General features: G+C 33.4%; 1 protein-coding gene across 1 annotated transcript in view; it reads right to left on the bottom strand.

The window, feature by feature from the left end:
* LRP1B (LDL receptor related protein 1B) overlaps positions 1-26337 on the bottom strand; it is a 1882572-nt gene that overhangs the window by 304421 nt on the left and 1551814 nt on the right. The window lies entirely within an intron of this gene.

Raw genomic sequence — 26337 nt, forward strand, 5'->3', positions numbered from 1 at the left:
AAAGAAAAACAGAAGATGAACTAGATGCATGTAAGAATGTGGGTTGATTTTGGAATAATTATGCCGAGTGAAAGCAGCCAGAAATAAAGATATCACTCATATACTCTAAAAATTTCAAAGTAATCTATGGTGACAAAAAACAAAACAAAACAAAACAAAACAAGTGTTTCCCATGGACAGAGTGAGGCAGGGGAGGGATGGAAAGAAAGAGATTAAAAAAGGAAATGAAGAAATTTGTAGAGGTCATGGATATGTTAATTTTCTTTCTCAGCCTCTAGAACTGTAAGAAATAAATGCCTGTGGTTTAAGCCGCCCAGTCTATGGTATTTTGTTATAGCAGTCTGAACTGATTCATCCCTTCCTTCCTTCCTTTCAGAAAAGCCAAGCTTTAAGATTTATATCTACTTTAAATTTCAACAAATATATATATATTATTTCAATATATTTCAATATATTTCAACAAATTTAAATTTGTTGAAATTTGTTGAAATTTAAATTTCAACAAATATATATATATATATATATATATATATATATATATATATATATATATATATTAAAAAGCAAAATGATGAAGGAAAGATTGTTTGTTATGAGAACATGAAATGATAGCTAATGTGCGATCTGGGAAGATTTTCCTGAGAAAGGGAATGATGAAGAGTCAATAGGACAGGAAAAGAGAAAAAAGAGAAAGAAGGGCTCTGGGCAGAGGGAATTCAAGGTGTAGAAGCCAAGTGGAAGGGGAAAGAGAAAATGAACAAAGGTTAAGCAGGTCAGACATGACAAGAGGATCCCATGAAGAGGCAAGAAGGGCAATGTATAGGGTAGATCAAGGCTGTGAATCTGAGTTTTGTTGTGAAAGTTATAGTATGTCATTCAGGTTTTGAAGCACATTAATATCATTTTCGGTTTGTAGTTTTATAGATTATTTAAAGATTACTGGTGTAGAGATTAGATTAGATAAAAACAAAAGAGCTGCAGAGAGACCAATTAAGATCAGCTGTATTTGTCCAGACAAATGATAACAGTTTTCATGTTTTACTTAAGAAAGGTAAAGAAGATACAGAGTAGAGCAGTATTTGCAAATGAAGGACTTCCTAATTTATTTTTGTCAAAATTCATGAGAGTTTTTATTCATTCGCCTATTCACTCATCCACTCATTCATTAGTTCGTCCTTTTACTATTTTTTTGTTGTTGTTGTAAACAATAAAAGCTAACATTTCACAAATGCTTACAATGTGCAGGAAGGATATACATTACACGTATAAAACCTAACTTTAATCTTCATAGCAACTGATAGAGTAAATACCACTTCATTCCACATTTCACTGATGAGGACTGAAGCTTGAAAGGTTATACAATCAACCCTAGGTCATAGATGTACTAAGTGATTTGATGCCATTTCAGATCCAAATAGATTCAGATCCAGATATTCAAATATTCAGGGCAAGATCAACTAAGATCTGATTTTAATTTTTTTTTTTAATTTGCCTTACTTAAAGTAACTAGAGAAATTCGTCTTTAATATTAGCATATGTATATGTACTGCATTATTTTATCTAGGCTCCTTCAGGTTAGGAACTAAAGTAATTTCTTTGATTCCCTTTTCTATCAAGTATCATATTTTGCATGAACAAAATACACACTTTGATGAATCAGTAAGAGTGAAAACAAAATTTTAAAAGTTAGACATAAATAAAATTAGTTTTTTTTTGATGGCTAACAAGTAGCTAGTCCTATGACAATAAAAGTTCTTCTATATTGTTACCAAAAGTCTATTTGGTATACACAGTAACTTCTATGAATTTTAACACTGACTGAGTCTAGTAGCTTACTTCTCTACTTCTGCTGACACAGAGAAAGAGGAAAAAAGCAACTTAAACTCAGTCTATAATTATGTATGTTGCTTTAATAAGGTACAATAGGTTCTACTGAGAATTGAGCTGACTCCAGACATCTCATTTCACTGGTTAGAGTTCCATGTGGAACAGAGAAGTGAAATCCACTAAATTATACTTTCTCGTCTCCATGTTAAAACATTCTTATCAAGAGTTCACAAATACTGCACCTTGCAAGCCTAATCAGCATCTTTATTTACAGTGCAGAAGCTTTGTCATCATAAATTGCACTTTACCATGTTATATGGTAATGTACCATTATGGCATAATTTTGAAGCACTTTCACTTTAAACCTATAAATAGGCTCATGTTTCAAAATAAGAATTCATGTTCATTCAGAAAATGCATTTCTTGACAGTGTATATTAACCTCACATGTGTCCTAGATAGACAATTAAATTGGTAATGCCACTTAGACTTGAAATTTTGTGTCAGGAATTTAATCACTAATCATCTGATTTTCCATCCTGAAACTTCTCTGGTGCCTTACTGGAAGCACTAGAAACAATAAAAGAATACAAAAACATTCAGTTTTATAAACCAGACAACATACTTCCAACACCCAGATGCTAAATGTTAAACCAAACAATTAAAAAGCCAAGGAAACAGGAGGCTTCCCAAACACCTCAGGTGATTGCCTCACTGACAGGATGGTAAATGATCATTATGAGAAATGACAACTTGGCCCCTACCATGGTCAGGGATGACAAAGTGTTACAGGTTGCAAAGAAACAACTGTGGTTGCTTTAGCTTTAGAGAGAATGACAATGTGTAAATCAGCAACTCAAAACTGAGAAATATTTAATTTAAGAACAGATGACTATATTTAACTTGAGTTTGAAGAATATGAAGTATCAAAATGTCATTAGTGCCCAATCAAATCTGGAAAGAACAACATGCACAGCAATCATCTAACAGACCACTTATTGTGTGAGATGGGTTGCCAGCTTTAGTTAGAGAGGCAAACCATCATAAAAGAAGAGTAGAGAATGAAATATTTTCATTTTATACTCTCTGTTTCTGATCTCTCTATTGACCAACCTCAACCAGATTCCAGAGGACAACAAAGTCAGTTGACCACAAGAAAGCCTGCTAGTGGCAGACAACAAGGGGAAGAAATTGGGGGAAAAATCTGCAGATCCGACTGAGAGCGGTAGTAGAAGTGAACCCTATTCTGAGACTCCTTAGTTTTCCCCAAATAAGCTATTTTGTTTCTTGCAATTCAGTCCCCAAATCTATAAACTGGGATAACAAATATTAATGACTCAACTTGGCTCTTTTTCTAAGGAAAGACAAAGGATAAGATATTTCCTAAGGCCACACAGAGAAAAATAAGATATTCCTGAAGTGTTATAGTCATTCCTAAATGAAATTTGAGCAAGTTGTTCATGTTTTGACTACCGTGCCTTCATAAATGACTGCAATATTTTTAATTTGGATGTATTTATATAGTTTGAGATTCATAGGCTGATTGTGTTAATAAAAAGTAAACTTAAGGAAAAAACCCTAAGTATATTTTTCAGTAAATTCTTTCTGTTTTGAATTCCTTCTAAACACGTCTGCTGTGAGACCCACTGAGAAATGACTTTCTTGAGAATCCTCTCCCTGCTGCCCAAAGCAAAATGTCTCCCTCCTTTTCATATGCAGTTTTTACACACATTCATTAAAACACTTGTCAGAGAGTATCCTTAAAGAGCTTATATTTTAGGGGCACCTGGGTGGCTTGGTCGGTTAAGCGTCCGACTTCGGCTCAGGTCATGATCTCAAGGTCCGTGAGTTCGAGCCCCGCGTCAGGCTCTGTGCTGACAGCTCAGAGCCTGGAGCCTGTTTCAGATTCTGTGTCTCCCTCTCTCACTGCCCCTCCCCTGTTCATGCTCTGTCTCTCTCTGTCTCAAAAAATAAATAAATGTTAAAAAAAATTAAAAAAAAAAGAGCTTATATTTTACCCATCTCCCTGGCAGAACTGAAATACTTGAAATCAGCAATTGTATGATTTTATTTTTGTAACTCAAGTGCTTAGTATAGGACATATTTAACATCCAATGATTATTTATTTATCAAATCAGTTAATAAAAGAATGATTAAAAAACATTTCTTCTTGTGTTTGGGTTTCTTTCTTTTGCTTCTTATTTTTTTTAAAGGTATATTTTATATGAACTTTGAACTCACCTTTATACCTTATTTGGTTGTGTCTCCAAAGATATAATTTGTTTCTTTGTAAAATGGTCATTACCCAAATTTGTGTTTTACTGAAGAACTGTAGGCATAATCTTCTCCGGATCACATTCATGCCTTTGATAAATATTTCAGGGCTGTTACTCTCTAGATCATTGTCTAAATACAACTCTCCTGGCATTTTAATATTTTACTAGAAAAAGTGAACAGCTAGTCAAAGAAGTGTATATTAAATCAAAACCTCATATGTCAAAGGTATACTGAAATGCCAGTTGTAATTTTTCAAATTGGGACTTACTGAATATCTGACAAAAATCAAATAACATTTTAGATGCTACATTATAAGAAGTTACAAAAGTGTCCTGTACAAAAGGATGATTATTTGCATGCATAAAGAGGTGTTTCCAGTGTGTATATTTATGAATAAAACTACCGACAAAGGACAGAAACTAATTTAACACTACATTTGAAAGAAAATATAGGGGCACCTGGATAGCTCAGTCAGTTAAGCATCTGACTTCAGCTCAGGTCATGATCTCATGGTTTGGTTTGTGGTTTCAAGCCCCGCGTTGGGCTCTGTGCTAACAGCTCAGAGCCTGGAACCTGTTTTGGATTCTGTGTCTCCCTCTCTCTCTGCCGCTCCCCAGCTCATGCTCTGTCTCTGTCTCTCTCTCAGACATAAAGGAACATTAAAAAAATTAAAAAAAGAAAAAAAAAAAGAAATGGAAATATAGCCTAGGATTATTAGCCTGGGCTCGGGAGTCAGAAAATTTTGGACTGTTTTCACACCTTGTCTTATCGTGCAACCTGGGACTTGTTATTTCACTTCTCCAGGCCTCTCTTTCTTCTTTAAAATAACAAAAAAGGAATTAGTATGTATCATAAAATTTTAGAAACTGTTTAATAATATTCATAAAACACTTAGCATGGTTACATAGTAAGCTTTTCATAAACGTTTGCTATAATTATTTTCCATTGAATGTGATAGCACTTTGATAGGTTTGTAAGGGTAGTATTTTAAAATACTCTGAGTCTTATTCCTAGTTTCAAAAGCGTTACACATGATAAAGAATCAACCTAAAAAACAAACTTTTAAAATAGATTTCCATTTGTAAACTTAATGCTGTTTCAATTTTGGAGATTATCACATCATCAAACCTCTGCTTAGAGATAAGATTAATGTCTGCTTTGGTAAAATCCTGGAGATCCATTTCATTTTTTGGTCATATGACAACTGGGAATTTCTACCAAGGGTCACAAAGGCTATTATGCCAATTTATTAACTTTGAAGGAAAATTAAAAAGCAGTGATTGTAATTAAGAAAGTCACATTATATTGACTCTGGCTGTCCTGAAACTCCTATCACCTTGAGCACTATAACTGCAATTGACTTACAGTTTTGGAAATCAAAGAGATTTTTTTGCTGTGTGTGGTAGGAGGGGGTTTATATCTCTTTTGAACATACTTTTCTAAACATCCTCATGATTGCTAGCCAAAACAACAACAACAACAAAAAAATCAAATCTCATTTGTTAAATTTCACCTTGAGAAAGTGATGAAAGATTTGTGATCAAAGGTTATATCCAAAATGTTTCCATAAATACTTTTATTTATTTATATTATTATTTATAATATATAAAATTAAAAAATATATATTATTAATATATTTATTAAATTTTACACATGTGGCTACAGTCTACTCCAGGGTCACTTCAGTAAATGTGAAAATATTTATAAAATTATATATAATGGTAGCAAGATGAGTTAATAAAAACATATTTGAATTTTCATAAATATGTGGTAATATAATCAAACTAAAAGTCATAACTTTTTTAAAAAACAAAAACTCTGTTAAAACTACTCTAGGATCTGGATGCATTGACTATATACACATTCATATACACATCTTCCTTACTATGCATATAGTTTTCTTTTCAATCAACTTCACTGAAGCATAATTTACATATAAAATGTGTTGAACTTATTTTTAACAATTGCAATAATCAAGCAAACACTCTTTTCCACCTCCAACTCCCAACCTCACATCCTTTTCCTCTGAAGTAAACACTGTCATTAGTTTCTTGAGTAATAATACATTCTTATAAAATGCTGCTTATTTTCCACATTGCAAAGTCTTCCACAGTTGTTACATGTGATTGCCTATAATCTTTAAAATTAAGAAACATACGGTAGAAATGTGTCTTAATTTAAGATTCAGTTTATTCAATAGAAGTCTGTTAAATGAAGCAAAAACTCAAAACAAAAAGTAACAGTAACACAAGATAATGTGAATAAAAAGTAACATCCTTTTTACATCCAGATGTGAATGTATCTATACATCTGATCTTTTTCAAGATCCTTCAAAGTTCTTGAAATTGTCTATAATGTCTTATATGACCTGACCTTGTTACCACTCTGGAATTATCACCTACTATTCTCTATATTCATGCTCTCTCTATTCGAGCCACAGTACTCTCTTGATTGTGTCTCAAATATACAAAACCATATAAGTTCTTTACACAGGCTGTTCTCTAAGCTTGAGACCCTTCCCAAAATACCCCTGTGGCCAACTAGCTCACCACTTCAAGAATTAGCTCAGGGGCACCTGGGTGGCTCAGTCTGTTAACCATCTGACTTCGGCTCAGACCGTGATCTCATGGTTCACAAGCTCAAGCCCCATGTTGAGCTCTGTGCTGACAGCTCAGAGCCTGGAGCATGCTTCGGATACTGTGTCTCCCTCTGTCTCTACCCCTCCCTCACTGGCCTTCTGTCTCTCTTTCTCTAAAAAATAAAAAAAATAAATAAAACATTATTTTTTTTTTTTAAGAATTAGCTCAAAATCACTTTTTCAAATGAGGGACTTATCTTGATCTGCCTCCTTCTATCATGTCACATCCAATTCCTTTATCCTACTCTACTGTATATAACATTAATGAACTTGAAAAACATTGTGCTAAGTGAAAAAACCTACTCACAGGACCATATATATTGTATGATTCTGGTCATATGAAATGTCCACAATAGACAAATACGTAGACAGAGTAGATGGATATGTGATGTCAAAGATTGGAAGGAAGGGGGGTGGAGAACTGATGGCTGAGGGCTATAAGGTTTCTCTCTAGTGTGATGAAATGTTCTAAAATTGATTGTCATAATAGTTGCACAACTCTGTGAATATAGTAAAAGCATTCTATTGTATATTTAATTTAATGGGTTAACTGTATGGTATGAAATTATCTTTCTGTAAATCTGTTTAAAAAAGAAGAAGAGGAGGAAGAGGAAGAAGTAGTGGAGATGTGATTTGATTCCAGACTCTAGAAACAATGGCCTTAAGTATGACTGACAGCACAGAGGTAACTATGCTACTTCTAAAAAAAAAAAAAAAAAAAAAAAAAAAAAAAAAAAAAAAAAAAGAGCAAAACAGTATCTGCTCTTAAAAATTGTACAACATCAAAATAATACATTTTATTTTTTATAAAAGTACATAAGGGCACATGTAATAGTCATGTATATCAATATCTATATCTATATCATGATAGATGATGAAAGAAAGCAAGAAAGACAATTGAATACGTTAAACAATGCCATAGTATGCAATATGCAAATCTAGACTGAAACTCCACAAGTCATATTAACTGCTTTTTTTTTAAATAGAAAAAATTGCAAATAACAAATTCCAAATAACAAAGGTAGAGGGGACTCTATGTTGAAGAGATGTAAGAGACATATCAGTAATTTTTAATGTATGGAATTTACTTGGATTTTAGTTCAAACTGAGATGCAATGAAAGGCTCATATACATAGAATATCCTAAAGAATCCATAAAAAATTTCCTAGAACTAATACGTTAGTTAAGTACAGAAAACAGAAAGAATAACTTTATTTGTATATACTAGTAATAAAAAAGTTGGAAATTAAAATTAAATTAAATGCAAATTATAAAAGCAACACAAAATATTACATACTCTGGGACAGGAAACGTGTGATTGTGAAATATCTTGAGAGGCGGAAAATAAAGACTTGTTAAAAAATGATGAAGTATGTCAAGAGGATGCAGGATTACACTTGGAAGGCTTCTCAATGGCCATATATGGGGCAATTTGAGCAACAAATATTAATGGTAACAGATTATAATTCATACAATAAAATAAATCTCTGTGATTCCAGAAGGAGATAAATAATTTAAAAAATAAAAGATAGGGGCACCTGGGTGGCGCAGTCGGTTAAGCGTCCGACTTCAGCCAGGTCACGATCTCGCGGTCCGTGAGTTCGAGCCCCGCGTCAGGCTCTGGGCTGATGGCTCGGAGCCTGGAGCCTGTTTCCGATTCTGTGTCTCCCTCTCTCTCTGCCCCTCCCCCGTTCATGCTCTGTCTCTCTCTGTCCCAAAAATAAATAAAAACGTTGAAAAAAAAATTAAAAAAAAAAATAAAAGATAAAGAATAACATGGAAGGAAGACAAGGAAAAGGTCTTCCTTACAGGAGTTTTCACTATATGTATTAACAAAGTATAGCATAAAAAACATATGTAATGTCAATAAATATAGAAAAAGCATTTGATGAAAATCAAAACCGCTTCTTGATAGAACAATTATCAAATTAGAAATTGAAGGAAATTTCCTCAGGTTGATAAAGGATATCAATGAACACCCTAAAACTAACATATTACTTTCAGGTGAAAGCCTGAATTGTTTCCCTCTAAAATTATCAAACTTCTGGAAGGAAATAGAATAAAATCTTTATCTTGAATTAGGCAAAAATTTCTTGGATAAATGCAAATCGCATGAACCATAAAAGAAATAACTGATAAATTCAAATTTATCAAAATTAAAACATGTTTTTCCTTCAGATACATCAACAAAAATAAATAAATAAATAAATAAATAAATAAATAAATAAATAAATAAAAGGCAAACCAGAGAGCAGGAGATAAATATGCATTTATCATAAATATGCATATGCATATTTAATAGGCAAAGTACTTAGAATCAAGGTAAATAAAAAACCATTAGGACTCTATCATTAGAAGTCAAAAAAAAATTTAAATAAATAAAGATCAACCACGGATGTTAACAGCTATTTTAACAAGGAAAATAGACAAGTGGCCAGTAGCCACATGAAAACATGCTCAACATTCCAGGCATAAGAAAAAACAAATTAAAGCCACAATGAGATACAAATATACACACCAGTGTCGATGAGAATGTGCAGTAACTGGAACTCTCACATACTCTTGGTGGGACAGTTAAATTGTATAGTCGTTTTGGAAAACTCTTTACCAGTTTTTTGTTTGTTTCAGTTTGTTTATTTTGAGAGAGAAAGAGAATCACAAGTGGGGGAGAGTCAGAGAGAAGGAGGGACAGAATCTCAAGCAGGTTCTGAACCATCAGTGCAGAGCCCAATGCAGGCTCCATCTTAAGAATCGCGAGATCATGACCTGAGCCGGGATCAAGAGTCAGAAGCTCAACTGACTGCACCACCCAGGTGCCCCTTTAACAGTTTTTTGTTTTTTTTTTTTTAATTAAATGTGCACCTATCATATGACCCAGAAAATAAAAGCATATGAGGAAATATTGTGAAGTGATAGAAATGTACTATATATCTTGATTATAGTGGTGATTATACAATCTTATACCTTTTTCAAAAGTCACCAAATTGTATACTTAAATTCAGTGAATTTATCTTACATAAATTATGATTCACACTCAATTGATTTTTTAAAAAGACAATTTCAAACATTCCTACTGGATTATTTGATGAATTAGGAAGTACTATTCTTTAAGATACAATAAAAGTATTTTGATTATGAAAACTACATATTAGAAAAAAAATCCCTATCATTTGCAGTTACATACTAAAATACAGATACAATGTTTCAGTGTCTAAGGTATGCTTCAAAATCATCCATAGACTAGAAATATGGGGGGGTATTTAAGAAACAAAACTTACCATATATTAAGAATTATTGAAATTGGGTGGCTGGTACATGAAGTATATTACACTATTTCATTTTTGTGGCCTTTTGATAATATTTATTAAAAAATAAATAAATATGTCAAATGTAAGAGAAGGAACTTAAATTAGCTTTTATCATAACTACCCATGATATAAGATGGTATATACTTTTAATACCAGGAAATAAGGTTCAAAGTGTACCAAGTAAGTTGCAGAACTAAGTTTAGAAAACAAAGCTTCCTATATCCAATCCATGACTCCCTAAATGTTCTATTGTCATACACACATAGAAAGAGAGAGAGAGAGAATACTAGCAAGCTAAAGATACTAGATCTAGACTAATAAAGACTTCAAAGATTATTAAAAGAATAGGTGGAGCCATCTTAGAGACTGTTGATACTAAAGGAGTCAATGAAATAAAACTTCCTATTTTCTATTTTATTCAGCTATTGCTTAAAAACATCAAGCTTTGTAAACACATTTGCCTTTTATCTGTCACAACCATTTTTAAAAATTGCTTGTTGAAATATGTTTGAAGGAAAAACAAATCTGAAGAGCAACACTGTTCCTACAGTTCACCATTATGTACCTCAACCTTGGGAAACGGGTTAGTATCTTCTTAATGTTGCAACCACCTTCGGGGCTACCAGTGCCACTTTACTGATCTAAACCTACAGAACAGGGTGTTACTCGGAAAATGGAATGCTTTTACCAAAAAGAGATCCTGAGAAAATTTACTCATTATTCCGGCATTTCAATCATGTTTTAATATTAAGAATATTGTTTTCTTTGTTGGGTGTGTCTGGAATTATGTCCAAAGCAAAAATTCAGAAGAGTTTAAAGCTATTATAACCACTTGCCATAGCTGAATTCAGGGAAAATGTATTTTAAATGATGAAGCACATTCCTCATCCACAATTTACCAAAGGTATACAGGAGAAAGATTAATGGATAGACTTGGACAATCAAAAGCCTATGGTCTATTTTTTTTTTTCTGATACAGTAATAACACTCTCTTTACTACTTATAAGAGTATAAACCTTCTGAGGAAAGAGGGGCAGATAGGAACCAGTAGAGAGAAAGCTGTTTTGGATGTTGATTCCATAATTTGTCAATCAGTAATACAGAGCTAACTCATCCTATATTCATTGAAGAAGAATTTTATTGACAAAATAAGATATTTTACTTTATTTTTGTTTCAATTTTTTATTTAAATTCTGGTTAACATATAGTGTAATATTGGTTTCAAGAATAGATTTTAGTGATCGATCACGTATCACACCCAGTGCTCATCACAAGTCCCTTCCTTAACACTCATCACCCATTTAGCCTACCTCCTGCCCACCTCCCCTCCAGCAACCCTGTTTGTTCTCTATAGTTAAGAGTTTCTTTTGGTTTGCTTCCCTCTCTTTTTTTTTCCACTACCCCTATGTTTATCAGTTTTGTTTCTTAAATTCCATATATAAGTGAGATCATACAGTATTTGTCTTACTCTGACTGACTTACTTCACTTAGCATAATACACTTTAGCTTCATCCACATTATTGAAAAAGGCAAGGTTTCATCATTTTTGATGGCTGAGTAATATACCATTCTATATGTGTACCACATCTTCTTTACCCATTCATCGATGGATGGACATTTGGGCTCTTTCCACAGTGTGGCTATTGTTGATAGTGCTGCTATAAACAGCAGGGTGCATATGTGCCTCTGATCAGTATTTTTGTATCCTTTAGGTAAATACCTAGTAGTGCAATTGCTGGGGCGGGGGGGGGGTGGTAAGGTAGTTCCATTTTTAACTTTTTGAGGAACCTCCATACTGTTTTCCAGAGTGGCGAAAAATAAGCAATTTTATTTATTTATTTATTTATTTATTTATTTATTTATTTATTTATTTTTGAGAGAGACACAGAGTGCAAGTGGGGGAGGGGTGGGGGGGATACACAGAATCTGAAGCAGGCTCCAGGCTCCGAGCTGACAGCACAGAACCCGACGTGGGGCTTGAACCCACAGACTATGAGATCACGACCTGAGTCGAAGTCAGATGCTTAACCAACTGAGCCATCCCAGCGCCCCCAAAATAAGCAATTTTAAAGCATGATTATACTTGGGTGATAGGGGCTTAGAATGATGAACACAGTTTTGCATTACAACATGAACTTCTCATATCCATCAGTCCTTATGAATTAAGATTTTCTATTTCATCAATATGTAATGAGCCCTAACCATTCAGTCTTCCTCCAAACTTTCTTTGTAATCTGGGAGCAAATGAATAATTCTTTAGCAATGTACTTCAGCAATATATATTGTCTTCCACAGACAACACCCTAGACTGGTAAGAGATGTTTTTTTTTATTAGAATTTAATACCATTTTAATCAAGTAAATCATATAAATGCTATTTGCAAATAGTATAAGAGAAATTTTCAACACACATTTATCAAGTTCATTTTCAATACTGTTGTGTATAATATTCAAAAAGAAACCATTAAAATATGGATATTCATGTATTCAGTGAAATAATTTATATTCCATGCTAGGAGAAAAAAAGTCATGGAAACTACTTTATATTCACTGAGATCTTGCTAATCTCCAAAATACTTAACCTCTACAGCATTAAAATTGAAATCTTTTTATTCTACTTATCAATGGCTCTTTCCCAATTAAACATTACAATTTTTTAAGATGGAAACATAAATATAAGCATTAATATCAAGTATTTCTTGCGCTGTATATTATTATTTTTATTTTATTTACTTATTTTAGTGAGACAGAGACAACATGTGAGCACAAGCATGGGAGGGTCAGAGAGAGAGGGAGACAGAGGTTCCCAAGCAGGTTCTACACTGACTACATAGGGCTGGAACTCACAAATAGTGAGATCATGACCTGAACGGAAAACAAGAGTCAGGCACTTAACCAACTAAGTCACCCAGGGGTTCTGCCATGCATATTCTTTTATTAAAAATAAGAAGAAAGCAAGTCAAATGGACTCAGAGATACCCCTCCCCCTTTAATTGTCTAAGATCAGAGGTATTTCAAATAAAACTTGGGTGGTAGTGTAACAGAGATCAAAATTTGAGCTTTTCGGCCTAACTTAAAACCAGTCATAGGAAATGTTCCAGAAACACTGCTATCCTGAAAGACATAATCATATATTTTTAAAAGTGTACCTTTCAAGAAACATTAATGTACTTTATCTGCAGTATAAGATAGTATTCCTCTAGATTTTTTGTGCTTCATTTTTGAGAGGAAAAACTAAGGCACCAAGAGGAAAACTTTTTTTCACGCCAGCTTCTAAGTGAGATAACAGTAAACAAAAATATGGCAAATGTATCACATTTCCTTCTAATTATTATGTACATGCTATATCATCTATCTGTCTATCTATAAATACATATTTAATCATGATTTTATATGAATATTTAAAGATACAAGTAATATATCACATAAGAGTTTTATATATCATTTTTTCTTGACTTTTTAAGGACTATACTATGACCCATAGCATAATTTAAATCATATAATAATAAAATATTTGAAAATGAAAATTCAAGAATCTTTTTCTGTCTCCTTAGCGAGGCTAATGATTTCTTTTACACTTGGACAACATGTACATTTTTATCAATAATTAAACAAGAAAAAGGAACCATTGTGCACTGTTGGTGGGAATGCAAATTGGTGTAGCCACTGCAGACAACAGTATTGAAGGCTCCTCAAAAAATTAAAAATAGCACTACCATATGATCCAATAATTCAACTACTGGGTATTTACCCAAAGAAAACAAAAATATTATTTCAAAAGGATACATGCGAACCTATATTTACTGCAGCAATATTTACAATAGCCACTGTATGGAAACAACTTGAGTGTCCATTGAAAGATGTATGAATAAAGATGTGGTAAACATGTACAATTGAATATTACTCCACCATCAAAAAATAATGACATCTAGCCATTTGCAACAACATAGATGGAATTGTAGGGTATAATGCTAAGTGAAATAAGTCAGTCAAAGAAAAATAGCATATGATTTCACTTATAGGTGGAATTTAAGAAAAAAAAGCAAATGAACAAAGGGAAAAAAGAGACAAACCAAAAAATAGACTCCTAACAAGAGTGAACTAGCAAAAGATTCCTAGAGCGGGGAGGTAGATGGGAGGATGGGTGAAAGAGGTGAAGGGGGATTAAAAAATAATAAGATTCCCAAAATAAGATGAAATAGTAACAAATTACCAGATGCGTCACTATTTGGAAAACATTTAGTCATTTACGTTGTCTTTTTGCTTTAATTATGACACTGTATATTTACCTTCAAAGGAATTAAATTTGCTCATGAACTGCACTTTATTTATTTACTTTTTAATTTTTTTTCAGTTTATTTATTCTGATAGACAGCATGAGTGGGGGAGGAACAGAGAGAGAAGGAGACAGAGAATCCCAAGCAGGCTCCACACTGCCAGCACAGAGCCAGATGTGGGGCTTGACCTCAAGAAACTGTGAGATCATGTCCTGAGATGAAACCAAGAGTTGGATACTTAACTGACTAAGCCACCCAGGTGCCCTGAACTTCTGTACACTTTAAAAAAAAACTAGTAGATTAGAAAATTTAAGTTAAAAAAAAAAAATAGAGATCAGTCTTAGTGTCTTCACTAAGGCAATTATTTCTCATTGTTTATAACTCAACAAAGTACAGAGTATTTTGCATGAGATCAGAGAATTTAAGTTTTTCAATCCCTTTAAACACTTGTAAAACAAGATCAACAAACAAGCAATAAATCTCAAAATTTTTAAGTTGAAGGAAATTATCCTTGAGTCATATCTATTTAAATATCTAAATAAAAATTATAGACTCTACTAAGTTCTTGTTCTCTTCCAGATTGGACACTTTAGATTTGATGAAGGTCACTTCATGGAAGAAAGGGTAGAAAATGAGAGGTCAGTCTCCCAATCCTGGTAAAGTTGTCTTAAAAAAATAAAAGACAACATAAGCTACATGAAACCACTAAATCAATTACTTCTAAGTCAGTGTTCAGTTGGAAGGCCTTCTTCATGACCAGTTTTGGCAATTAAAATGATTACCCAATTGACTAGTTCTCACTCTTGTGATTTTTCAAGTAGGCATTCCAACCCAAAGGCTTTCAGGGTAACAAATTCTCCCACTTGGAACTATTTTGCCCAAGGACAGATTAGAGTAAAAATAATTAATTAAGCTGCACATTTTAAATAGCTTTGCTACTAATTCCTCTTATGGCCTATAAATGAGATCTTTCATAATAGAAAAGAATAAAAATGTGGGAATAAAGGGAATGATTTCCATTTTTGCAGTTAATTAAAAATTCAATGCTTTACTCTCCTCCATGTTAATATGCATTTATCTACATTTCAAACTCTGACACTTTGCATCTACTTTCCTATAGTCAATCTAATTATGGATTTAAAAAATCTGTAACATGCAAATATTCTATAAAATGCCATGCTCTGCTTTAATTTACCATTGCCAAGAGTCTTTTTTTTTGGTATACTGTCATTTACCATGCATTTCAAGGTATTTAATAATATTCATATTAAAGATAAATGTTTGCAGAAACACTATTTGAAGAGGCTACACTAATATATATCCTCAAAGTGCTTCTGCATGTTGGTTAGTTATAAACTTTATTTAGCTATCTCCATGAACTAGGAGCAGCATTTTGACCACTCTACCCGATATGACATAAATAGCATGAACACCTGCACAAAGTTATATATTTTTCCATTTGCTCAGAAAAAAAAAATACCCATAACTTAGTAATGAGAGGGTGTCAATGAATTATGAATAATTTCTGTGTAAATGAAGGCAATATAATCAGACCCCTTGTACCAGACAGGTATTATGTTTTTCCACAAGGATTCATTTTAGTTAATTTAAGTTGAATCATTAAGCATTACAATTTGGCAGCTGCCAGAAAGATGACAAAAAATAAGCAGCTACAATTGTTCAAGGCCATGCTCTGAACTATTCAGTATATAAATCACCTCCTGGCATTCATATCAGATAATAAAACTTTCTCCTTTTAACTGGGTTTGGATAACTAACTGTTGGCTTTAATATCACCCAAATGTTAACACCAATTGTTATGTCATTGGAAAAAAGTCATTAAATAAGCAATATTTCTCAATGAATACCTTTTGAGGTTTTAAATGGGATATATAATAAAAAAGGAAATATTCAGCATCCATACAAAATGATTAAGTGGTAGCTTGTACATAAATAGAAATTTCTCTAAATACTTCTGGCAAATTACAGTATTGTCATGCTTTGTATCTTAACCTTTGGCTTTTCTCTTTAACCCTCATGCTTAGCTATGGATGGCCCTGGGATACTTTCATAATATAGAGGATTGCTGAACCTAAGATGAAGTAAAAAAAAAAAAAAGTCTTATAGTAAGTACAATAAAACCTTGGATTGTAACTTGTTCTGTGAGTGTTCCACAAGACAAACAAACATTTCTAATAAATTTTAACTTGATAAACAAGCAATGACTTGCAATACTAATAGTACATGATGCATAGGTCACATGGTCACAACTGAGCCAGTGGTTATTCTCTCTCCTCTGTCTCTCTCTCTCTCTGCCTCTCTCTGTCTCTGTCTCTCTCCCTGTGGGATTGTGGGTGATTGTCTCCCATACTCAGACCCTTGGTCTCAGGCCGTGGTGTTTGGCAGAAATCAGTGATTTTTCAGAACAATGGAAGGTGTCCTCAACTCGCACAAGTGTATTTTTTGTCACTTCAAAGCACCTACGGACAGCCCTTTGCTTTTCCGTACAAAAGTAAGCTTAGGAATGCTTTGCTTCATTTTAGGTCAGGCTGCCTACAGATGTAGACCCTTTCCTCTGCTGCCTTATTGCCAATTACATCAAATACAGTATATGACAAGAGTTTATTAATACTGTACTATATTAATGTACTGTACTGTAAATCCATGGGAGAATATACAATGGCCCCCATGCGGAAAAAGATGCCATTGAGCCAATAGGTAGCAATGATTCCGTAAGTGATAGTGAAAGTCATCCTACACAATAACCCTCCTCTGTCTTGTATCCATCACACCAACCATGAAGGATTTCAGAGGTGAGTGCAGGTTAATTTGTTTATTTTTCTTTATATTTTGTATTTTATTATTTTATATTCTATTACAGTATTGTAATCATTTTTACACGAGTATTTTTGTGTTATGGAACAAATCATTTGCGTTTCCATTATTTCTTACAGGGAAATTCGCTTTGATATACAAGTGCTCTGGATTACAAGCATGCTTCTGGAATAAATTATGTTCACAAACCATGGTTTCACTGCATATACTTTCTGGGAAGTAGAGGAGGAGGAGAGAACTAGCTCTACATCCATGAGCGAATTATAAATCTGTGAAATGAGTGAACTTGTCAGGATTATCTCTAAGAATGCTTCTAGTGCTAATAGTGTATTATTCAACTAAATGCAAACACCTTATGGGTATATAATGAACTTTATGATGTCTTCCTAATCTCTCAGACATGAGCAGTTTTTATACACATTGCTGATTTAAAAATTAATGTGTGTGTATATGTTACGGTATATTTTTGATTTATGCAAATTTATGCGATAGATCAACTGCATTTATGTTAACCATGCCATAACTTCTCATGTTCAAGTGTACCTTACTTTTAGTTCCAAATATTTCATAATTGGTTGATTTCAATATTCTGTATGAATTTCAGAAACAAAGGAAGGGAAAGAGTAAATGGATTTTAGCTCAGGGAAAAGACTAAAAAGAACCACACTGTAGGTTTGGAATAGCAGGAAGGAGACATTTTGAGAGCATCACAAGAATACATAAAGCTTGATCTTGGTACTCTTGATCTTTTAAAATGCAATCTTTCTGCTAAACCAATAGTACATGTACACTTCTGACAAATCTTCCTACTTCTGATGCTGCAGATAACCCAGGGAAATGCTGCCACCATGTTATAACCCAGGATTTAAAAGCCACTGGGCCCATATTTGTGGTCACTTGAACATCTGTACTGATAGCACTTGCTCAGATGCTTGGGGCACAAAGCCTAACTATATATATTTGCTCCCCAAAACAATTTCACTGGAATTTTTGCATTTTGATTCCAGAACCTTTCTTTCCTACTCCCTTGCTTTCTTGGTAAAGACATTAGTTAGAGAAAGGAATAATGAAACCAGCTAATACAACTACTAGTAATGTAAGCCAACCCAAAACAATGTTATCAGAAGAAGGAAGTATTCCATTTCCAGACAGTGGTTACTCAGACTTGTATGAGCAAAAAGTCATAAAATGTAAGCATGCCACCAAAAGGTACAAGACTGTCAGAATCTAATCATTCTTGAGGTCACATGTTTGGACATTTCTTTTTTTCAACCATTTATATTCTAAGGTCAGCTCAACTTACACACACCTAAATAAGCTCTTTATACTTCCTCTCCAAAAATTCTCCAAGAAAGAATTATCACACCATCCCTAATTATTGTTTAGTTCAATTGTCTGTGGCTTTTTCTCATTATAATATTATTACCCTAAAAGTGGTCTATACCTGGGCGGGGTGGGGGGTGTGGGGGCAGGGGGGCGAAACTGACAGTGGTTTAGCCCAGCTCAGTTTTACTCATTTACTCTAATAGTTGATTCAATGACATTATTTACTCATCTCATTATTTTGTTTTCAAAAATAAACACATTGAAGCCTCATTCTCCTTTCTTACAGATTTCTATTAATTTTTATTTGCTTCATCTAGTCCATATATTCTCCTCAATGTATTAACTTAGAATATTTTCTTTCCTTGAATTAAACATACTGTGTTTTTCTCCTTCAGTGTAAGAGTTTGCTGTTCTGAACCATATACTAGTGCAATTAGTAGTGAATTGACAAAAGATGTCACATACAAATAAAATCATTGCCACACAAGTTCATTTCCATGTTTCCTCCCACTTAGCCTATGATCAATAGAGATTTGCCACTGAAAAATGCAGAGGTTTATTGAGGTGTCAATTTTGAAAACAGAGCAGAGTACAACACTGTAAGAGTAGAAGCTTTTGGCATTGATCCATTTGTCAAACTTTTTAAATTAGTTTACATTTCCAGTACTATCTCTCAAGGTAATGAGGCTAGTAATGTCATATTTTTATAGCATTTCTGTGTTGACAAACTTTCATTTGTATTAAATAACCATGTCCAATATAGACTTCAGGATTTGCTAAGTCATTTACTTGATTCATTTAATTCCTTATTTTGAAGAATTTGTCCAAATCACTTCTTAGCCTTCCTTTTTTTGTCATAAATATTAGCAGGAAAAAATTATATAGTTGAATATAATTGCATCAATTTTTTAAATCTTAATATAAAAAATAAATATGACTTACCTGTTTTTATAAAGATATTTTGACCTTTCCCTATAATCTCACTCAAAATAATTGATTTTTAAAAATTTAACCTTGAAAAAATGTCATCATCAATAAGAAAAAACAATAACTAAACTTTATAATAAATAAAAACTGGAGAGTCATTGCCAAATCAAATTTTCATGGTGATGAATACGCCTAACCTCTTACTTGGTCTTTGAAAATCACCATTGAATATTATAATTTTGATCAGGAAAAAAAAAAAATTAACAAGTTTTAGGTACTATATTGTTATGGAGGAAAACACAAGGTGACAGATCTCAATTACACGGTTTGAGTATTTCTTTTTTCTAAGGAAGCTTAATCTAGAAAAAGCCAACATCTTTGGTTTTTCTTCACCTTTATTCTCATTTACAAAGACACAACCCTTTAGGTGAGGGCAGAAGAGTTTAATCAAATCTAATACAGGTAATACATTGGTGCTGATCACTCGACATGATACCATCCAAGGTAGTCTGTGAGACTGACAAGGGAAATGAGTATTGAATAAGAAAATGAAGTTTGTACTGCTTTCCTCTCAACTCCCCCTTCAGCCTCCCAGGCCTTCTCTTACACACCAGTTGTGATCCCTCCTCCAGGCCTTCATATTAGCAGTTCTCTCTTCCCGGGACACCTTTCCACCATATACGCACCTGGCTACCTAGCTCTCTCATTTGCTTCAGGTATTTACTTTCATCATTCTTTCAATAAAGACTTTCTGGTCACTCTCTCAAAAATATCAATCTCTTTTTCCCAAGATGATTTTTGTGTAAGTATCACTGCCTAACTTACCATATATTTATTTATCTTGGTTAGTGTCTGTCTTCCTACTAGATATAATCTCACATGAGGGCATGAGTTGTTTTTGTCTGTTTTGTTTACTGCTGTGCTTTGGCAAGAGAAGGGAGATAAAAGAAGTTTCATGGCAAAAAGGAGACAAAGAAAAGAAGAAAGTGGGTAGGGAGGGAAGGAGAAGGAGGATCTCAAATTCTTTAAGGTGAATAAGAAAATTGCATACTATGCCTTTTTGGGAAAGTAAAACTTCCTTGGATTTCTCAGTGCTTCTGAGCACTTAGCCTTAAAGTGCCAAAGGCTAAAAAGCCTTAGCCTCCAGAAACACAGAAATGTATGCAATATAAATATGGAGAAAATTTGCTTTCCTTTTCCCAGAAATATTGTACTTCACATGCCATGCAAATTAGATTAATAGCCACTTTCTAGCTAGTTTCTCTGATCTGAAAGGATAATACAATTTACCTAAGAGGGTCAAGTGACAGCTCAGCCAAGTCCCTGTGTTAAGGCACAAGGTACAAAAAAGATGACCACTATCTCAAAATGTCAAAAATGATGGATCCCCAAATTTAAATAAATTTCTGGGCCTTAAAAACTTGTGGCACTTAGGTATTATCTGGCCTTTGAAAGATATATTTATACTCCAAAAAGTTAGGATGAAAAGCCAGGACCAGTCTTAAAAGAGAGAAAAAAAATGTTTATCCTCTCTCCTTTTGGGAGGGAAAGATGGTCGCTCTCTCTCTTCTATATATAAATGAAAAAAAATCCATTCTTTTCTATTCCTGTCTATGGGATGTAACTTGCCACCCACAGTGAAAGATTCCATTGGTTCTCATTGTTTTGCTGCAGGTATAGATGTGGAAGACCAATTCTTGACTACTACTCTGGCTATCTGGTTGTATCAGTAAAGAACTTGACCCAGTGCTTTATTATATTTACACACACACACACACACACACACACACACACACACACAAGTCTGGTAATATTAAATGTTGATGAGGGTCAAAAAATTCTTGCAATCAAATAATATGCATTTCACATAGCTCTCTATATAGATACAAAGAACAGAGAAAATAGATGACCACATATTATTGTGAGGCCTTGTGTGCCCGACTGGAGAAATGCTCTCAGCAGCCAAGATAAAGTAGTTTAAACCATGAAAGAAAAAGGGGTAATTTACACTTTATTCTAAATTAGAAAAAAATGATTGGACTCATGACAGAATAACTCTTTCCTTTTAAAGTAGCGGTATAACAGCCTATTAGGTAATTACTTTGATATTAAATGTCTATAATTTCAATTTCATGATAGCTTATAATGGCTCAGAGAACGAATGAGGAAATACAGATTAAGACTGTCATTATGTATTTACATAGTCAAAAAAACCCTTACGATTTGAATTTATAAAATGTTAATTCATATGAGTTATTTTTTTCTTTTTTTCTTTATAAAATAGTCCTTTGGGAGGGAATGAAAGCAAGAACACTGGGATTTCTCAATTTAAAAACTATTACTTCAAGAGTCTATGGGGAGGGCTGCTTCAGAAATATCTTCCAGCATTTGTCAATTTGTTTTCTTTCTTATTTTCCAAACTAAGCAATTGAAAATGTGTAAAGAGAAATAAAATATCGTGAAGCCCAGCTGTCTGTGGGACACATGTTTATGTCAGTCATCACACTCATGATCTATTGCTGCAATAAATCAAAAGAAGCACACTAGTTGTGTAATTTATTACAGCAGTATATCAGCAGGGTGAGGCCTCCAGGAACTGAGTTACAGACATGAACGTTGCATCATTGCTTTTATTTACTTCCTCTATTTAAGTTTGATATAAGAAGACAGAGTGGGGGGACCTAAGGTCGAAATTGAAAACTTCTTTTGCATAATTTTCAAAACAACTTTCAACATTTAAACCAAGGCAACATTATTAGTTTCCTGTGATTTGTTTTTCTATGGCAATTGTTGATAATTAAGTCTTCCTTTCATTCAACAAACATTTATTGAGCTAGATAAAAATTAATTAATTCATTAAATCTGTCTCATCAAAAAGCTGGACCTATTTTATAACACCAGGGGCATTTGCACTCAAGCCCCATTCTCTGTTTCTTTGTTACCACAACTTACCTTGCCCCAGCCCCATACACTATTTCCCCTTCTAGGTCCAAGGTTTAAAAAAACATTTAACATATTGTGAGTAGCTTTGTCACATAATGCTTGAGAACTGCTTCAATACTTGTATTATATATTACAGATATCTATAAATCATCAAAATAGTTTGTGGTTAATAACATTTATACCCTTGCTACTAAAAGTATGGAAAATTCTTAGGAATATAAAGTCTCTGGCTCTGAACAAGACCTACTAAGTCAAAATTTGCATTTTAATAACATCTCTGGTTGATCTGAATGCACATGAGAATTTGAGAAGCACTGGTTTGTTAAGTAACAAATTCTCCCAATCATTAGGTCTGTGTAATGTATCTTTGGGCCTAAGAACAAGATTGAAACATTTAAAACACACCAAAAAATGCTAATGCTTTCCTAAGACAAAACTGCTTGGGGAAAAGGTAGCAAATATACAAGGACAGTTTTGAAAAGATCATGGATTGTAAAATGACACATAGCAAGTGAAAGGACTCAATCCTTTGTGTCTTATGATTTTGATTTGATTACTGACCTCAAGTTAGCTAACTTTCAGTGCCTCACTTAGTAAAACTGAAAAAAGTTGCTTTGGTGATAATTATGTCAAACACAGACTAAAAGAGTTAGATACCCACTAAATGGCAGCTGTTATTAAAAAAATATTTGATGGTTTTGAGCAGCTCAAATACACGAGTATTGTTACAAAAATTTGTAAGTTTTTGGAGGGTCAGAATAAAGCCAGTGGCACTATCCCTGGTGCTGAATGATCAGACTTTATTACTGAAATACTTTCTAGTCTTTAGTTACCTGACTTCTGTTGTGTAAGACGTCTTATGCACTTGGGATGAGCACTGGGTGTTGTATGTAAATGATGCATCACTACATTCTACTCCTGAAACCAATGCTACACTGCATGTTAACTAACTTGAATTTTAAATAAATAAGTAAATAAATAAAGAAATAAATAATAAGTTCTAGAGACCTTTTCTATAACATTGTGCTTAGTCAACAATAGTGTATTGCATAATTGAAATTTGCCAAGAGAATAGATGTTAAATGTTATTCACACACAAATAATTGGTAACTATGTGAGGTAATAAATATGTTAGTTAGCTTGATTGTAGCAATCACTGAACAATGTATATGTTTACTAAAACACTACAATGTACACCTTAAATATATACATTTTAATTTGCTATTAAAACAAAAAGCACACCTCATGTAACACTTCATATCCTTTCAGCCACATTGGCTTTAAGACTTATCACCACTTTTCTTTCTTCTCTTTTCTTTTTCTATAGTGAATGTTATTAACAACTTCATGTAAGCATAGTGCTCTCACTTCATGCCTGTGCCTGGAGCCTCTGACCATTCCTCAGGTGGTGGGAAATTAATGGCCCATGGGTCAAATCTCCAAACAAGAGGAAAGGACCAGAAGAAATATTTGTATCCTTCCCACTACACAACTTGTCAATGGAAACTCCTGAAGTGCGAGAGTTTATCTGGCTTCTCTGAAGACAGTTTCAAGAGATGATGAAATCCATTGCACCTGATCCCAAGAAGTTGTCAGCTCTATAGCACACCTCTTCCTATATGCCCTTTCTCCTTTTCAGACCATTCACTTCTTCCCTCACTACTACTTCCTGGGATTTCATACCTAGTAAAGAACTAGAATATGAACTCTCTTCTCAGGCTTTTTTTTTTTTTTTAATTAAATCTGAATGAGATAAATATTTTCACATATTTTTTGTCCTTATCTGAATACAACTTCTATTATCATTTGTTTTAAATTGTTCTTTTAATTGACACATTACCATAACGGAAATCCACTATCAGTTAGAAGAAACAGAATGCAACTCTAAAAATGTCCACAAAGAAATGGAAACAATACTATCAAGTTATAATTAGATGCTATTACCCACCAAACTGTAGTCTGAGTTCTCTCTTCCCTGCCCCCCACCCTCCAACTCAGTAATAGAGTAAGTGTCACAGGGGTGTTAAATATATACTAGCAACACAATTCACCTTGCTTCCTAAGTCAATCAGAAGTTTAAAACAGAATTAAGAAGATAATGACTTTTCACACTAATGTATTAACTTTAAATTGGTGCTGTTTCTGCATACCACCTGCTATCATTGATAAAGTCCTACATTTGGGGGGGAAATATTCTGGGCACTGTGGACACCAAGATTTTGATAAATGCTATGCAAATTCATTCAGAAACTCTGAATCAGGTAAGAGAGATCCAAACTCTAAATTAAAAAAAAATGATATTCTCATTTAGTGTATGTTTGATTATATCTTGAGTAAACTCCTTTATGTTTATAGTAGCCTATAATAGTGAATCCAAATTTTTACTAGGCATAACAATCAACTGGGAACTTTAAAATTGAGATCCACATCTCATTCAGGAATTCTGATTTAAATTGTTCTTGAATGGGGTAGATATCAGTATTACACAAAAGCTCCCCATGGGATTCTAATGTGCAATTAAGAAATTGTTCTACATATTCTAACATATCATTGATAAATTAAGACGTATATGCTCTTTCCTCCTGTCTGAGGCAGCATTATTCTGGACATTTAGTTTTGATTCAAGTAATATGCCCTTTAATGTCTCTACCATTAAGCAGCTCCAGAGGTAGATGGTCTGGTCATTTGATAGCTTAGCTTTCTGAGGGGGCCAGTAGAAGCACACGAGGTACTGTTCCTGTTTCCCCACTGTACTGACCTCCAGGCTCCCAATACTGAGAATAGACACCTGGCTACTTTAGTCCTCAGTGTCTGGAATTAGGATCTTATCAGGATAAACTATTGACTATACAAATTTGCAGCTGCTACATTAGGATCACAGGATTCTGTTTGAATCTTAGTGGAAATATTAGCCTAAGAGTCTGCAGTAGTGCTTGCTTTTAGAAGTTCCTTCTTTCATGTGAGTAACTATTTAGTTTTACCACCCTCTAAGATATACCTTTACTCAACATTATTTACATTTTCATTCCATTTTTCTTTATTATTTTTTGATCTCTAATAATTAGGCAATAACTGAGCTTGTTTATCTTACTAACTTAATTTTAACTTAGTTTTAAATATTAGCTTGTCCTTTTAGTAATTTAACAACTTAATTGAAAATTATTAAATGTATTATATATCTTGATGGCCAACCATATTTTTTGATGATTTATTAGTCATGAGCTAGTAAAAATTACTTAGCATTTTGATTTTCATTAGCTTTTATATATTTTCAAAGCTCCCTGTGTAAACAAAAGATCTTGTTACAATAGCTTTGCAAATGTTAGGGCCATACAAAATATCTATTTTTCATATTAAACAATTCTGTTCCCTTCAACTAAATCAAAGTAATATATAACTTCAAAGGTTTCCCTTAACGTCTTGGCTGCTGGGAAGCTCAGAAACAAGTGTATGTTTTTGTTTCTTATTACAGACATATTGTACCTGAGCTTTTATTTTAGATTAATTTAAATCATTTTTTTAAATAGTTTAAATAATAATTATTGTTTAAATAATAATTAAACCATAATTAATTTGTTTTAATAAGTTTTCTGGCATTGTAAAAGTTTTCAAGAGTCAAACACAGAAAGAAATTTCAAGATACTGTCTCAAGCTTAAATAAATTTATGTTGGTTTTTATGCATGCAATTAACAAGAAATACATTAAAACCATCTAGAGACAATGCAAAAACTTAACCAGAGGGGTGCCTAGTTGGCTCAGACAGCTGAATGTCCAACTCTTGATTTCAGTTCAGGTCATGATCCCAGGGTTGTGGGATGGAGTCCCACTTCAGGCTACATGCTAAGCCTGAAGCCTGCTTGAGATTCTATCTCTCTTTGCCTCTGCCCCCTCTAGTGCTTGCTGTCTCTCTCTCTCTTCACTCTCTCTCTCAAATTAAAAAAAAATTAACTAGACATTCAGAGAAAAATTCATGTAAGCTA

The sequence above is a fragment of the Panthera leo genome, chromosome C1 (assembly GCF_018350215.1).
Source record: "Panthera leo isolate Ple1 chromosome C1, P.leo_Ple1_pat1.1, whole genome shotgun sequence".
In the NCBI taxonomy this organism is placed as follows: Eukaryota; Metazoa; Chordata; class Mammalia; order Carnivora; family Felidae; genus Panthera; species Panthera leo.